The 15,982-nt window shown below is 43.7% G+C and overlaps 1 protein-coding gene and 1 long non-coding RNA gene across 9 annotated transcripts in view; one reads left to right on the plus strand and one right to left on the minus strand.

The window, feature by feature from the left end:
- Positions 1–11,761, minus strand: part of SEMA6A (semaphorin 6A) — a 143,071-nt gene extending 131,310 nt beyond the window's left edge. For 2 of the 8 annotated variants that reach the window (XM_073344768.1, XM_073344764.1), the window contains exon 1: positions 8,569–9,162. The gene's annotated coding sequence lies outside the window, so the exon portion shown is untranslated. The other 6 variants (XM_073344771.1, XM_073344767.1, XM_073344769.1 and 3 more) reach the window with 6 other exon arrangements.
- LOC140911531 (uncharacterized) lies at positions 8,803–12,743 on the plus strand. Its single transcript, XR_012159016.1, has 3 exons — positions 8,803–9,560; positions 9,927–10,914; positions 11,585–12,743. It is a non-coding gene; the product is annotated as an uncharacterized lncRNA (long non-coding RNA).
- Positions 12,744–15,982: the final 3,239 nt, after the last annotated feature.

Below are 15,982 nucleotides of genomic sequence, written 5' to 3' on the forward strand. Positions count from 1 at the left end.
AGCTAACAGCAATTAAAGCCTTGTTATCCCCTCTAATTTACTTTAAATTGTTGGACTTTGAAATCAGTCATTTGGGATAATTCATGAAGGAGGGTTACGTACAGTAGGCACATGTACTAAAACTATTTGTTGATCTTTTTGGAAAACTGATAAACTGGTGTAGTGAAATGCCAAACTGAAGCTCTGAAGCCCATCCTTGAACGAAAGCTAGCCGTTTTACAGTAAAAATGGGCTAATTTTTCAGATTAGTTCCATTTATAATGAAGTCAAGCTTTCTTTAATCTCACTGCACAGCTTTTAGTATGATGCTTTGCTTGATATGAATTTTACAGGTTTCTTTCTTGAAAGGAAAATACTGGTCAAGTTTATCTATATGGGAATCAAATTGCATTATTAAAACTGGAAGGAAGCACTTGATCCCTATTTAAGAAATTGGAAATCAAATGTAACAGAAATGGGATTTAAGAATCCGCTAAAAACAAATGGTTCATTCCTTCTCATGCTGAAGTCAATGGAAATTTTGCTTCAATGGGAAGAGAGGCAGATCCATAATTTTCTTACCAAAAGAAAGCTGTGTAGTATTTTACATCATATATGACAGACACAAATAATTAAATAGAGTGAGAAATGCATATTGTGCTATAGTTAATGTGTTTCTTACTATACCAGTTTACCAGTCTACCACTTTTCCCTCCTACTGTCCAACAAGAGACCATTTTACAGGTGAGCTACTAGTATCTGCTTCTAGTTCTGCCTGTACAAAGCTACAAATGTTTTAATATTATAATTAAAAACAGATATTACAACCTTAAAGAAAAGTAAATGTTTGTTCTCATATAGTGCTGAAAGAGCACTAGTTCTGAATGCCAAAAGTTTACTTCCTTTTTTCCCTGCTGAATAACTCAAATGGCCACTGTAGCCAGTAAAATGTTCCTCACTGTGGACAGAGACCTCCCTCCCCAAAAAGGAAAGGTTAAATTAAGCTAATAATGGAAACTAAACAAATGTTTACTCTGTCAAAAACATGATGTCAGGTACCTAGGCCCAAGAGATTCTAAAAATTACCTGGACTGCTTAGTAAGCCCTAAATGCCCTAATTTACCCAACCATTTATCAACAGTCCTAATGAAAAGCCTTTCCTGCTCTTACAATAGATAAAAGTAGCCATTAGTCTCTGAACTGTAAATTTTTAGCAGCAAGACTTAGCAAGAAGCAAATCTTGGAAGTAAAAAATCAGCTGGATGTTCACATAACAAGGTCCAGAGAGACATATCTAGGAGTTGCCTCTTTTAATCCAACACTGAATTATGTTGGAAGCTGTTTTCTATTCTTTTAGAGCTCTACTACTGCCAAAATAACTGCAAGGTTTGCAAGTCCGAGTATATCTCAAGCCTTTCCCAAGGCACCCCAACACTATCTGAGACATTGAAACTATGGCAACCGAATAAGAAAGCAGCTTCCATGATTAATAGATGAAGATCCCAGCGACAGTGTCTAGGTAGGCCATAATTCAAGAATGCAGGAGAAATTAGCATAGAATCCATCTCAAACTACCAATAAAACGTAGATTTTGATAGGCATCAACAAAACTGGGCTTTTGTTCTCCTAAGTCCAAAGTGCTGAACATTGTTTAGATATTTATTTCACACTGAAAAGATGGGTGTCTCCCATACAAGTGACAGATAAAAATCCACCAGAATGATGAAGGGAACAATACAGCCAATTTCCTACCTGGACATTTCAAAGCCAAATGCAAACATATTTAATACTGGAATCATCCAACTGAGGCTGCATAGCTGGGTATAAAGATATGGGGGCAATGTTTGCTGGGGTCGGGAATATGTTGGGATACAGGTTTCCCCATTGTGTTTGGGATTCAGAAGAGGTACATTCCTTTTCATCAGCAGCATCAGGACACGCTCATTTTCACTGCTGGATGCCAGTGGTCACTACAACATTGATGAAAGGCCTGGAACAGTTATAAAAATGCATAATCAAGAAGTAAGTCAGAATTCCACTATCCCCTCCAGGAAAACTTCTGATACATACCCTCTATTCATTGGTCTCAGGCTACCCTAAAAGCCCCATAACAAAAAACACTCTTCACTTCCTTCTGCTTCCATAAACATTTGGTTTCCACTGAAGGCAATTAGATATAGAAACCACAGATGTATTGGAACATACTTTCTTTTTAACCTACCACTAAGGGCCCAATTTTGCAATCCTTCACGCAGGCAAAACTCCTATTAATTTCAATATGGCATGAACATTTAACAAATATTTTTGCAGAAATCCTCTGAGTAGCACATTTGTTTGATAACCACAGAAAAGAAATAGGAGAAGGCAGCATATTAAACATGAATTCCAAGTATCTGCTCTATCTGTATATAGAAATAGCTATTACTGTACTAACAATACTTTTTTAAAAAAAGGTCATCATGAATGCAGTGAATTACCATATGTCTTCACTCTTGAGATACAGCAACTGGCAGTTCTGTTAATAGCTAGTTTATCTACTTCATTTTACATCTCTGTTTCAACCACTACAGATATACTTTGGGAACTGAAAAAAATCCTTTCATACAAGAAAATCTCTGTATTTCACACACAGCATTACCTACCCCTCTTTTAGCTGATAAATAACTATAATTCCGAACTGTGGAAGGCTCCTGGAAGACTGAACTTTCATGGGGTTTCACAGTTGAATTATGGGATAATGTGGTTGTGGTTCTTTTCTCCTTGTTCCTGCTTTTTAAAAGTTGTTTTCATAAAGTGGTATCTATTTCAAATTGTAAAATTATACCTTGAGTCAAATTCTAAATTTCAAAAGCCATTAGGTTAGCAGCCTTATTTCTGTTCATTTGGTGCACAAAAGCCAAAAATTTGCTGTTTTTCTGGGGGGGGGAGGAAGTGGGATATTTCCTATGTGTCTCTTCCCTTCTCTATTTCCTGTGGCCCCTTCATTAACCATTAGCTTTTCTGCTTTTGAAATGTCAAAAATAATGAGTCTTTCTACGGATATATTTTTAAAATAAACTATGACTTTCTGAACAATTGATTTCTTAGCTGTACGTCTTTCCTTTTAAAGTTATTTTCATTTCCCCTGTTGCTTTGACCCCTTTCAGAGCTCACTATTGCTAAAAAGCGACAGGCAAGATCAGTTTGTGGTTTTGAGATCTTCAGAAGAAATTTAGGATCTGCAATAAATGGCAATTTAATAAGGGCACTCTTCCCTCCAAGTACTATATCAATACCCCAGTTTTGTGCTTGGAGGCACTAAACGTCTACCAGTGTCATTCTTTAATGAGCCCTAAGCAAAGTTCTTGACCACTTGTGATAATTAAAGATCCCAAATAACTATAAATTTTAGTGCTCAATTATTTCCACCAGTTGGAATATTGATTTAGTTGATAAAAAATAGATTTGTACATCATAAGAAAAGGAGAGATGTTAATTCTCATGCCAGACCAAATTCCAACTGGAAATTAAGTTCTGCTTGCCCAATGCTGCAAGTACCATGGGGTAATCAATTATTTGTTGTCAAGGTCCAAATTTCTTGGTCAAGGTATAGTCAAGATCCAGACTCCAGAGAAAGTAATACAAAAATAATAACAATGATGATAATAGTAAGTAAATACTTTAAAAAGATTTTGTGATCTATTCAAAAGTGTCTGGTGGTCCGGATTTGGCCCCGGTTCTGCCTATTGACTGCCGAGTGACTTTACTCATATGAGTGGCCCCACTGAGATCAAGTAAAGTTACTCACCAGCTTAAGAGTTCACAGATCAGGACCCAATTTTCTCTGCTTCCTATCCTAACAGTTGTGTACTGCTGCTGTGTGCTATTGAACAACAATTCCACTCTGTACCAGAGGTAGCCACATTTCACTGTCAAAGTGATCTCCATATATCCCTTACCCACCTCATTGTAATACTATGGGGGATAACTGGTTAATGGTTGTAAAATGCTTTAAGAATCACCAGGTGTACTGGTAGGTGTAAGAGGGAATTGAAAGACATGGAGTTCAGCACAATTTATTACGGACCTGACTCTGACATCACTCATAGAAGACCACTGATACAGAACTCTAGGGCCAAATTTGCATTAAGGGTTTCATACTGCAAGGATGTGCTCAGCACCTCACTATATCAGTCCCTGACTATGGACCATTTCTTACCATAGGATAGAATTTCCAGTGTAGGGACTTAATCCTGCAAACTCTTGCTCACCAGAGTAATTCCTGTTTACATGATCCCATTTTACTTTAATGAAACTACTCAGAGGAGTAAGGATTATTCATGTGAGTGAGCTTTTGAAGATCCGGCTCTGGAATTGACATTACTAGTGAGGTCACATGGAAAAAAACAAAGGAAAAAGAGAAGCAGCATCTGTACCTATTTAGGAATATAAGATTTCTATTTTAGTACCATTAGCCTTTCCTCCTACATATGGTTTGCCAAAATATATAAAAAATATATCAGAATGAATATTACTTTCCAGATTTTACTCTGTAGTTTGTTTTAAGCATTTTATTATAATGTGGTAGCCATGTACTATACACAAAACATTTGTTTGGGTAGCATAACAATGTGTTCCTGCAAACAAGTAGGTTGCAACCCACCTGTTATCTCAGGCCAATTTAATCCTAAAACATTTTATGTCTTCCCTCTGTAAACCGTGTGAACTCCTTTCAGATGTATTTATGTATGGATCTTCTCGCTCTTCAAAACAAGATGACAAATTTCCCCTTTCCTTACAAAAACACACATACAAACAGGTTCACAATCGCCTATTTCCTTTTTAATGCAAACAGTTCTATTTTGGATTTATCACAGGTCATTAGTTTGCTCCTTTTTTAAAAAATCAATGAAAGCAGCTCCTTGTCTATACTCCCTGCTACCTATTTCTTCTGACTCCAATTACAATAGCTGCCCTCCTCAAATTACAAACATTAAAAAAGGGGCCATAGCTACCATCTACTTTTATCTTCACATAGTTAAGAGATGTTAAATACACATGTGCCTTGTAAATTTTAGTGCCCAATTATTCCCCCCCTCAGGAGTACTGGTTTAGCTGATAAAGAAGATTTTGCCATCATAAGAAAAATATACAGTTCTAATGTAAACTAATTGAGAGAATATGCAGAATATCTGTGACCATATGATTCTTTTCACTCAAACTATTCACTCATGTTTCATATATTCTTTGACTCCTATTATATGAAAAACAAATGTAGCAAATATCTTGTATTGCATGAAATTAATTATTCATTAAAAAACATCAGTTTATCATTTATAGAGGTAAGGCTGGATCCTGCAGTCCCTTGACTAAACTTCTATTGAAGTCAGTGGAAGGTTTTCCTGAACAAGGAGTATAGAATTGCACCCATATTTTTTATATTTAGGATGTGTTTGGTTTTATACAAGAAGAATACTCCCTTTGTCTTATTGTCTTTGGGTCTTTTATAACTGGTTACCAATATAAAAATGGTATGTTTCATATTCTAAAGAAAACTGTATAAACCAAGAAACACATTGGCACTGTAGGTGGTTTGGGGGGTTTATTTTATTACTCATGCCAGTAGTTCCATTCAGAGTCATGTGGGATTACTACTGTAAGGAAGGACTTGCTGGCAATGGTCCACTTTTCTTCAAAATATGCTGGCCAGCCCCATTAAACAAGAGAAGTTAACCAAAGCAAGGTCATTTGTCTTTTTCATTATTTATTCTGAAATCCACAAACCAATCTCTAAAAACAGTAATATCTGAGCACATCTTAAACCAGTCGAATAATCTGGGCAAGAGCTGCATAAAGGGCCTGATCCTGCAAGCCTTCCTTCTGCGAGTAATTTTTACTCATTGGAAGAGTCCTATTGAAGTCAATGAATTTACTCCTGTGAGTAAGGATTACTCGCATGAGGAATGATTGCAGGATGGGGCCCAAAGTAAATAAGAACATGTAAACCAAACTCACACAGTCATTGAAATAGTTTTTACAAAGACAGGATAATAGCTGGAGACACGATTTTGCCACTATATTTAAGGTTGGGTTAATAACTAACGTTAGTTATCGATTATATTAAATAGGAGTTATCAGGGTGTATTTCAAATGATACCATACTATATGTAGACCAGAGATAGAAAGTGTTTGGGATGATTTAACTCTCCTGTTATGTATTTACAGACCCAAACATGCCCCCCATTGGGAATTTGCATTTTTTATTTATAGCCAAGTTAATTAATGCCACTATTTCTGTATCTGCAATGAACTTCATGATCTTCATTCTGCATCAGTTTTAAAGAGGTCTGAAATGCATAAACATTGGCATAAGTATGTAGGTTTACAAACATACTTAAATTATCTTAGGAAAGAAAAAAGAGAAGAACAAATTCCTTCTAAACAAGCGGTCAAGCAGACACGTCGGAAAACCCCAATAATTACTATATTACAACTAGCCATTAAATAGTCACTCATGAGAAATTCTTTGACTATGGTTAAAAAAAGCCCTACTGCCTCAACTTTGTCAAAGCTGCTGGGAACCTAGCTTCAAAGGAACAGGAAAAGCTGTGATTTTTACATTTAACCCTTCCTCTGGATGTCAGTCAACAGCACCAGTTTCCCCTCCTCTCATCACAAGCAAAACTAGTTGGAAGCAAAGCAAAAATCTTTGGCACAGAGCGCTCCGTGCAGCCCAAACCAGATGCCTTTTCACACTTTCAAACTTTCACTAACATTTCCCGGGCCACGAGAAAGCCCCAAATGGCTTCACTGGCCCCGGAACCAACAATACCCTGACCCAGGCTGATTTATCTAATAATTGTTACTTCTGTAATTGCTTGTAGGAGGCCAGCAGCCGCCAGCTCTCAACCTTCCCCTTTGCCCCAGGCTGTCTCAGTTCTGCTCCACTTTTCCAGTACACCAGCAGGCAGGAAAACAACTCATGGGGATTTGCAGGCTCAGGCTCCCACTTTCGCTCATGCAAATTCACAGCCAGAGCACTTAATGCACATTACTCTCAACTGAGAGCTTTTCATGCTTCTGCACACACACACACAAAAATCCCTCCCACCAGCAGCATCCTCCCTGCCACCATCATCCCCCTCCGCCCCCTGCTGCTGGCTGGGATTTAGGTGGTGAGAGTGGCGGAAAGCCCTCTGGCCCCTTCAGATCTAACACCCTCTGTAGGAAGCAGTCCGGAGGGCGAGGGGGCTTACCGCCATCCCAGGACGGTTCCTTCCCTTCTTACTCCCTATGGCAGGGAGCCCCCCTCGCCTCCCCTCCTCTCCCTTGTATTTTTCACCCAGGCAGCACTTTTAGGAGGCAGCTCGGAACAAACCCTCCATTGTGCGATCCAGCCCTGTTATTTCCTTTTAGACAAACTTTGCCCTGGGGTTGCCTGGTTCCCCGCGGTCTGAAGGGCCGGGGCGGGGAGAAGCAGCAGAGCAAGGGCGCTCAGGGGAGGGAAAGGGCGAGGAGTTTCCTTTCCTAAAGGACCTTTGTCGCTCCTTCAGGATCGGGCCAGCGCGGACAGTTAGCAAGAGGGGGTCAGCCCAGTGGCCCCTCCAGTGCGGGTGGCAGGACCATGGGGGAGGGATCGCCTGAGCCGCCCCCACCCCAGTGCCAGAGAGAGGAGCTGACAGCAGCAGCTAGAGGGGGCGGGGACCCGTCCTGCCCGAGAGCCACCCTTCGCTCGGAGCCGACTGGCGCTACGGGGAGTCAGCCCGTGGTGGCCCCCGACACATACACACACCCCAGCTAGGAGTGGGGGTAGGGGGCAGCGCCAGAGCCTCCCCCTCGCCCTGCTGCAAAGCAATGACAGGAGCCCGCGGCTGGGAGGGGGAGATCAGCCCAGAGCGCCAGCCCCATGCTAGCGAACAAAGCCAGCCAGGCAGCAGCGCACATCAACACCCAGGGACCGGCGTGGGCACGGGGGGAGCGGGGCAGAGCGCGCGGGGCTCCCAGCCGGCTCCTTTGTTCCGCACCCAGCGCCCCTGTCAATAACAACAGCGTCAATACCCGGGTTAAAGAGCAGCGCCCAGGGATTACGCACGTGCAAGGCGCCCACATTGTCCCCACAACAAAGACGCCCCAGCTCCCTCCGGGACGCTCTGCAGCCCCGGGATGAGCAGCTAAGGGCGCAGGTGGGAGCCCCGCATCGCAGGCAGCGCGCACGCCCAGCGGCCGGGGCAAAGCAGCCCGGCTCCGCGCCCGCGGCGAACAAGCGGGCTGAGTGAGGTGCAAGGACCAACGCGTTCAGCCCCGCCAGCGCCCGAGCCCGGGAGGGACGCCCCTGCTTGCCAGCGGGCTGAGCAGCCAGACTGATTAAAAAAAGGCAGCCCAAGCCGCAAGCTGCCCGGGCAGGGGCAGCCGCACAACGTGTGCGAGGGCAGGCGGCTCTCCCCCGCCTTCCCGAAGCGCTGCAAACGCTGCCGAGCTAGAAACCAGCAGGCAACCTTAACCGCACACCGAACACGCTCCTCCCGGACCCGCCAGTGCAAGCCAGGAGGAGCCTTCCTTTGCAAGCAACCCAAAGGATTAGATATAGATATGGAGAGGGGAGTACTGTACCTTTTCGGTGCATGTATCTAGGCAGCTAGAGGACAAGAACTAGCTGATGTAGTGTCCCATTTAGTAATCCATTTAAGGGGATCTCTCTGGGAAACTGGATCCACTCTCTCCTTTGCAATCCTTTGTCAGTACTACATGTGTGCTTCTTTGGGGGATGGGATGTTTAATATTGCTACTTTCTGGAATGCAAACGCAATTTGCTCATTTCCAATGACGGGAGAGAAAAGGGGGAAGAGGAAAAAAGGTTTAGCAACTCCTCTCCAAACCCAAATTCCACTAGGATCCTACTCCAGGAAGTCCCCTTCAGTCGAATCTTAGGAGATAAGTCATTTCAGGGTCTTGTCCTGCTCCCTTTCTACCAAAAGTGCGCCAGGTGTAGAGGCTGCTTCAGGAAAACTCCTAGGCAGGCGGCACTCTGTACGCCGCGGCAGGAAAGCGCGGTTGCTTTAGCCCAAAGCTCCTGGTCATTGAACTGTGTTTGTAGAGGAGTTCAGAGTAACCTCTCTCCCTGTGCCCTGCTAGTCTCCGAGTCCCAACTCCTCTGTCAAAGGAAGGCTGCTACGCTGCGGGTGGAGTCAAATCCCGGACTGGATCTCTCCAGCTGGACTCACTTGATTCCACCCACCCTTTCTTTCCAGTCCCTTGCTATAACCAACAAGGATGAGCATGTGCAATGGGTAGGGGATAGGGTGAGAGCATGGCAAGTTTCCAAGTGCATATTCCCCCTCCCTCTCCTCCCCGCCCCCCGACATGTACAAACAAGGCGATAACGAAAGTGAAGAGCTGAAAAAGCCCTTACCCCATATACAGTATTGATGTACAGTGCTGTGTTTGTAATCAGGACGGGGGGTGAATCAGCGATGAGAGAAGTATTACTGATTGTTGACGCAAAAAAAAAAAAAAAAAAGGCAAGGAAGAAGTGCTCCAGGAGAGGAGATACAAGACAGAATTTGCTCATCGATTTTCTTAAATGGAAGTTTTAAAGGATATGGGTAAGTGAATTGTTAAGACTTTCTAATTCTGAGAACTGTTCCGGTGCTCACATCCTAGAGCAATGAACATCCTACACACAAAGCGAGTTGCCTATAAGATACGTAAAATAACTGTTCAGTACATAGTAGTCTTGTAAAAATATGTAGATATAACAGCTCTTGAAAGAAAATATATGCCAAGAATAAACAATAAACTAACAGAACTGCTATGATAGTCTGAATATTGTGCTTGAACTTTTGTATTTACATGCAGTGAGAATATTTTTAATTTAAATTCTTAACAAAGTGAATGCAGTGCCAAAAAAAAATCCCCAATAAAAAAATCCTACACACGCACATTTTAAATATTTGATTTATTTTATACAGGTGCATGAAGAGAGGGAAAGGGATAACCTTCCTTCTAAAAACATCAAATTGCCAAGACACAGCCTCCATCCATCGCCCATGTTAAAAAAGACTTTTTTAAGGGGAAACTTGCCAAAGGCCAATAGATCCTCACTTCTCTCCCTTCCCAAGGCATATCCTTCTTTCTATTCCACATGTATATGCTTATGTTTACCTCAGATTTGTACTGAGTGAGGCAACCAGAAATGCTGGCAATCGAAATTTTCCACCATCGCGATTGTTCCGGGTCCACTAAAACTATTTCCAGTAGCAATGTTTCCTTTTAAGAGACAGAACCAGCAAAATAGCAGGGAGCTACACTTGTGTATCAAGATCTGCAGAAGGAAAGAGCGGAAAAGATGGCCATGAAAAAGCGCCCGGAGACAAAAACAAATCAGAAGCCTCAGGTGGTCTAACTTGTACCTCTGAAACCGAAGTGCCGCTGCGTGTGTACACAAGGGACCCAGCATATGCCTATATATAAGTACAGTCTGTGTGTGCATCTCAGAGGAGATGATTAAGAACATGCACGCACACCGTAGCTCTACCTAGCTTAGAGGGGTTTAGCCTTGGGAGAAAGACGTCTCAGAGCTGTGTTCCCTGTGTGCCAGAAGGGGCCGCTGCACTGATTCGCCAGGGCCAACAATGCGAGGGTTGATTACATTTGCAAAGTTGCTGCCTGATCCGGCTTCCTCCGAAGGCGACGGCAACCCCCCCACTAACTTCAGTGGCAGCAGGCTCGGACGCCCGAGTTGCGCACGGCTTAGCAGGGCGGGAGCTCCCCTGCCTCCCGTCACGCTAGTAGGGCACCGTGGCGCATTTCTCAGCGGCGCGGTCCGCCGAGACGCAGACACAGCTCCTCCCGCTCCAGGCTCCGCTCTGTACAGACAGACCCAGGCTACGTCCAGCTCTCGCTACCTCTCTAGGTTGCAGAACGCGTGTTCTGTGGAGGAGTATCGCAGTCTATTGTGTAAGCCCCCATCGCGTTTCCCTGACATTACCCGTTCGCCGAGGGCCCTAAGCTGAAGCACCATGATGCCACCCCGTCCGATGGCCCTCCAGGGAAACAGGGCTGGGCCCGGGCGGCAGATCAGGTCGCAGTTGTCTCCCCCACCCCACCGATCCCAGTTTGCGAGCGGCTGGCTGGGTTAATCCGTCCGTGTCTCAGAGCCAGCGAGGCGCAAGAAGACAGCTAATAAATTAATCCGCCGCCTTCCCACCCGCCGAGCGGGAACCCCGCTGCCGCTCAACGCCGCTGCTCCGGCGAGTGGCAGCAGCAGCGCCCCCCAGGCTCAGGTGCGGCGGAGGCAGCGCGCAGCCTGTCTTTCGCGCTTGCCTCCAGCAGCAGCCCCAGCCCCACGCTCCGCGGCTGATTTACATGTTATTTGTGCCTGGGAAAACTTCTGTAATTGCCGGAATTAGGCAGAGCAAACGGATTGTTTCACAGGCTGAACCAAATTAATTCCAGGTTTAGCTCCTTCCCTTAGAGAAACAAACAATTAAGCTGTCTTGTTTGCTTTATGGATATCGTTGAAATGGGAGACACGTTGCTTTTCTAGAGGGGGCGGGGTGGGGTTTTCTTTCGCAGGATGTATTGTTATTTTGAATATTAATGTTTATTTACTTATTTTATTTCACAGAGTCGCTAAATGGAGAGGATATTTCTATTGACTTTTTTTTTGCACAATCCGATCAGTAACACACTGATTTATAATTGCTTACCTTTTCATAGCATATCACTAAAGAAAGCTGCGTCCCTCCTCTCTGATTTTCCAAATCCGCTGCATTACGATCCAGTTAGACAGCTATCATTTCAAACCGTTTGGATTTCGATTATGAGATGAAACCGCAGTGGAAGCCACGTGTAAATCCGCTCGCTTGGAGCTCTAAGACTCTTTTACCAGTGCCTTTGTGACAGCAAGCGAAGGAGCAGGGGGAATAAAAGCAAAAGATTCCCCATCCCCCTTTTGCTGATTTCAGCCTGCTCCTTCTCTGACTGCTGAAGCTAAAACCTAGGGGCTATATGGTCAAAACCTGACGCTCACAGACAGGACTGACGTTCAGAGTGCTCAATCCCACTTCAATCAGTTGGTCTCCAGTTTGAAACAAAGCACTGCTTGGGACGTGGGAGGGATGCAAACCACAGTGGATTCTCTTTACAGTGAATGAAGTGCAATTCAGTGCAGCACATGGAGACTTCTCAACGATCTTAAATCTGGATATAAAACATAACCTTTAAAGTCCTGGGAAGGAGCTAAACTATAACCTGAATTCATTTGGGGGATGCAAGACCTCCTCTTGTCTTGATCTAACTAGTGTGCAAATGTTTCCTAACAGTACTTTTACTGTATCTGCCACATGAATAGATCCACAGGGCTGCTGTCCTTTCCCTTTCAACAATAATTCTACTGTACTGCATTGAATCTTTAGCTCCATTCACTTTTTATATTAAATTATTGTTTGGGAAATTAAAAAAGATACTGGAGCGGAATAAGATAAAAATATCAAAGATTAAACAACCTAGATCTGTAACTTAAAAAAAAAACAATAACAAATTGCATATTTTCTCGAGGTCTTCAATTGTGTGGTATGGACCTTAATGTCTTCAATAGTAATTTCCATCTTCCAGGTCTCAACTGACCCATGTTACAATAACAGCCTCAAGTAATACATTTTAGAACCAGATAAGTGAAATGATGGAGTGCAGTCTACAGCTAGGGGATTTACTAGTTGGCCATAAGAAGCATGACATTAAAATAATTACTTGTTTATGACAACTGTGTTTCTGCCTTTTACTTTTAGATAATGAAAGGACTGCTAGAAATTGGCTTTTCTGCGGTATTTGTTTTAGGATCTAAAGTTACACACAAATACATTCAATTTCTAGTGGTTAGATTACAAGGAAAAGACTTTTCTGGTATCAAGCAAATCCCCCCACCCCCAGCCCTTGACAGTTTAAACGGAATATGTACTTAGAGTAATTTTCTAACCAAAGGAACAGAGACGTTATATATTTTCTTTCTTTTCACTGGAAATTTAAAACAAGACAGCTCTGCACCAAGCAGAATTATTACTGAGGATGGATACATGTTAACTAAACAATGTTACCCTAAATCTGAAATTAGAGCAACTGAACTGAACTAGTACAGTACCCATTATTTGGGTACCAAATCCAGTGTCAGGGATGAAGCCAGATGAATGGGATTTGATTTAACAAGAGCCCTTGCCCCACACCCCTAAAGTGGCACCATACTGATATTATGCTTCTTCTATAACTCACCAGAAATAGAAACACTGAAAGAATCTCTCCCCCACAGACTGAGGCCATCTTTTCAACAATATGCAACATTTACATTAGATTCTGTATTGCTTGGGAACCCAAAATTCTATTGACTTTCCTGGAAATTTGAAGGGGAAGCAAAACAAGATCCAGCCCAGACCGTTCACTTCATATTCTACCAAAATTTCAGAAATACTCTCACACTTGTTTTCCTCTGTTCAGAGTAAAAAAGACTCTCAAATGGAGGGTTTTTTTTTTAAACTTAGGTTCTCATGAATATAGACCAGATTTTTATATTTCAAAAGGCTTTGCAAGAAGAGGCAGCTGAGAAAACCTATTTCCTTATTCACCAAACAACATTATTAGTAGTGAGAAATTATATTGTTTGAGCCTTTTTCAAAGCTCTTTTTCTGTTTCCTATCCAACGGCTTTCTATCTGTTCCTTTCTGCACTGATTCATTTCTCCTCTTCAAATCTCACATTCGAAACTTCCTTTCTGCTTCAGTCTCTGAAACTCACTTTTCCTTTCTCCCCTTACTGCACCCTTCCATTCTCAGCTGACTAGAACCAGTCTGCAAAATTATCCATTTGCATCTTCACGGCTTCAAACATTGTAGCTCTTTCCTTTTACTTAACTCCATCTCTACTTCATTTTCACTTTCTCTCGGTATCCAACTCAGTGAAGTGTTCTTTCTCCTTTTCTCTTCTACCTCCCTCTGCAAAGTATTTTGTGCTATTTTTAATAGTGTTGTAACATCAGCCTTCACACTATCTTTATTTTGTGGTGGGGTCTGATCTTCTGAAAACTGAGCAACAAATCCTGCTCACCTTAATACATGAACTTGCTGGGCCTATGCACGTGAATATGACGAGGAGGATTTGGCCCCATTAGCCTACTTTTTATTCAGGGCCAGCTCCAGGCACCAGCGTTCCAAGCAGGTGCTTGGGGCGGCAGTTCGGAAGGGGCGGCAGTTCCTCCGGCCCCGGCGGCAATTCGGCGGCAGCTTCTTCCTTTTGCCATCCGGGGCGACAGTTTTTTTCAGTGCTTGGGGCAGCAAAAACTGTAGAGCCGGCCCTGTTTTTATTGTAGGGTAAAGGTACTGGCTAAATTCTTAAATGCCTAACGGCCACTTCACATGCCTAAATCCCAGAATCAGGCCACTAAGAGTCACCAAACCCCAGCTCTGTTGCCCCAGAACCCTGTAGGTGCCTAAACTTGCTCAGAACCTACATTGTTGCAGTAAAAGTTCCCTAGGTGCGTATGTTACTGCCTCTGAGCATAAGCGGTCTGCGAGGCATCCGGACACTTAAGACCCAGAGTGATGCGTAAACTGGGGGAAGATAGATATTCCTCTATGTAAATTGCCTGCAGGACCTAATCCTGTAAGCGTACTCAGACCTTGCCTACTGGATGAGACCTCTATAGGTGAGCTTTGCACAAAATGAGGAGAGGAGGAGCTCCTTCCTAACTTTTAGCCCAGTGGTTAGGGTACTCACCTGAGATGTGGGAGATGCCCAGGTCAAGTACCGCCTCCACCTGAGGAGATGGGATTGTGAACTAGGCTATACCACCTCTCAGGTGTGTACCCAAACCACTGGGCTATGGGATATTCTGATGTGGGGGCACCCTAAATCTCTCCTGTTGAAATTGTTGCACTGTGGCTAACAAATAAAAAGAGTCACTGGAGCAGGGGGACTGGATCCTGGGTCTCCCACCTCCCAGTTCAGGCTAAAGAGTCAGCATCATTCTCATCCTCTCTCTGTCACTCTCTCACCCAATAACTTGAGGTGGCTAGAGTACTGAGTTAGGAGACTCAGGATCCAGTCCCTCTGCTCCAATAACTTTTTGTATTTATTATCCACAGTACAACAGCTTCAACAGGAGAGTGTGAGGGAGCCCTACATCAGAACATCCGTAGCCCAACTGTTAGGGCATTCAACTGCAAGATGGCAGATCCCTGTTCAAATCCCTTCTCCCTCTTAGATGGAGGGGGAACTTGAACATGGGGTTCTCCCACATCCCAGGTAAGTGCCCTAACCACTGGGCCAAAAGGGAGCTCCTAAATACCAAGGCCAAAAGGGACCATTGTGATCATCTAGTCTAATCTTCTGTATAACACAGGTCATGGAACTTCCCCAAAATAATTCCTCCAGCAGATCTTTTAGAAAAACATTCAATCTTGATTTTAAAATTGTAAGTGATGGAGATTCCACCATGATCCTGGTAAATTGCTCCAACGGTTAATTACCCTCAGTGTCAAAAATGTACACCTTATTTCCAGTCTGAATTTGTTTAGCTTCAACTTCCAGCCATTGGATCATGTTATGCCTTTCTCTGCTGCACTGAAGAGCCGATTATGAAATATTTTTTCTCCATGTAGATGTTTATAGAGTGTAATCAAGTCACCCCTTAAGCTTCTCTTTGTTAAGCTAAATCGGGGTAGGCAAACTACGGCCCGGAGGCCGCATCCGGCCCTTCAGATGTTTTAAGCTGGCCCTCGAGCTCCTGCCAGGGAGCGGGGTCTAGGGCTTGCACCGCTCCACACATGCCGTGGCTCTGCACAGCTCCCAGAAGCAGCAGCATGTCCCCTCTCTGGCTCCTTCATGTAGAGGCAGCCAGGGGGCTCTGCACGCTGCCCCCACCCCAAGTGCCACCCTGCAGCTCCCATTGGCCGGGAACCAAAGCCAATGGGAGCTGCAGATGTGGCGCCTGTGGATGGGGCGGTGTCTGTGAATTGGGCAGGATGCAGAGCTGCCT

This window comes from Lepidochelys kempii, chromosome 5 (assembly GCF_965140265.1).
Source record: "Lepidochelys kempii isolate rLepKem1 chromosome 5, rLepKem1.hap2, whole genome shotgun sequence".
NCBI classification, from domain to species: domain Eukaryota; kingdom Metazoa; phylum Chordata; order Testudines; family Cheloniidae; genus Lepidochelys; species Lepidochelys kempii.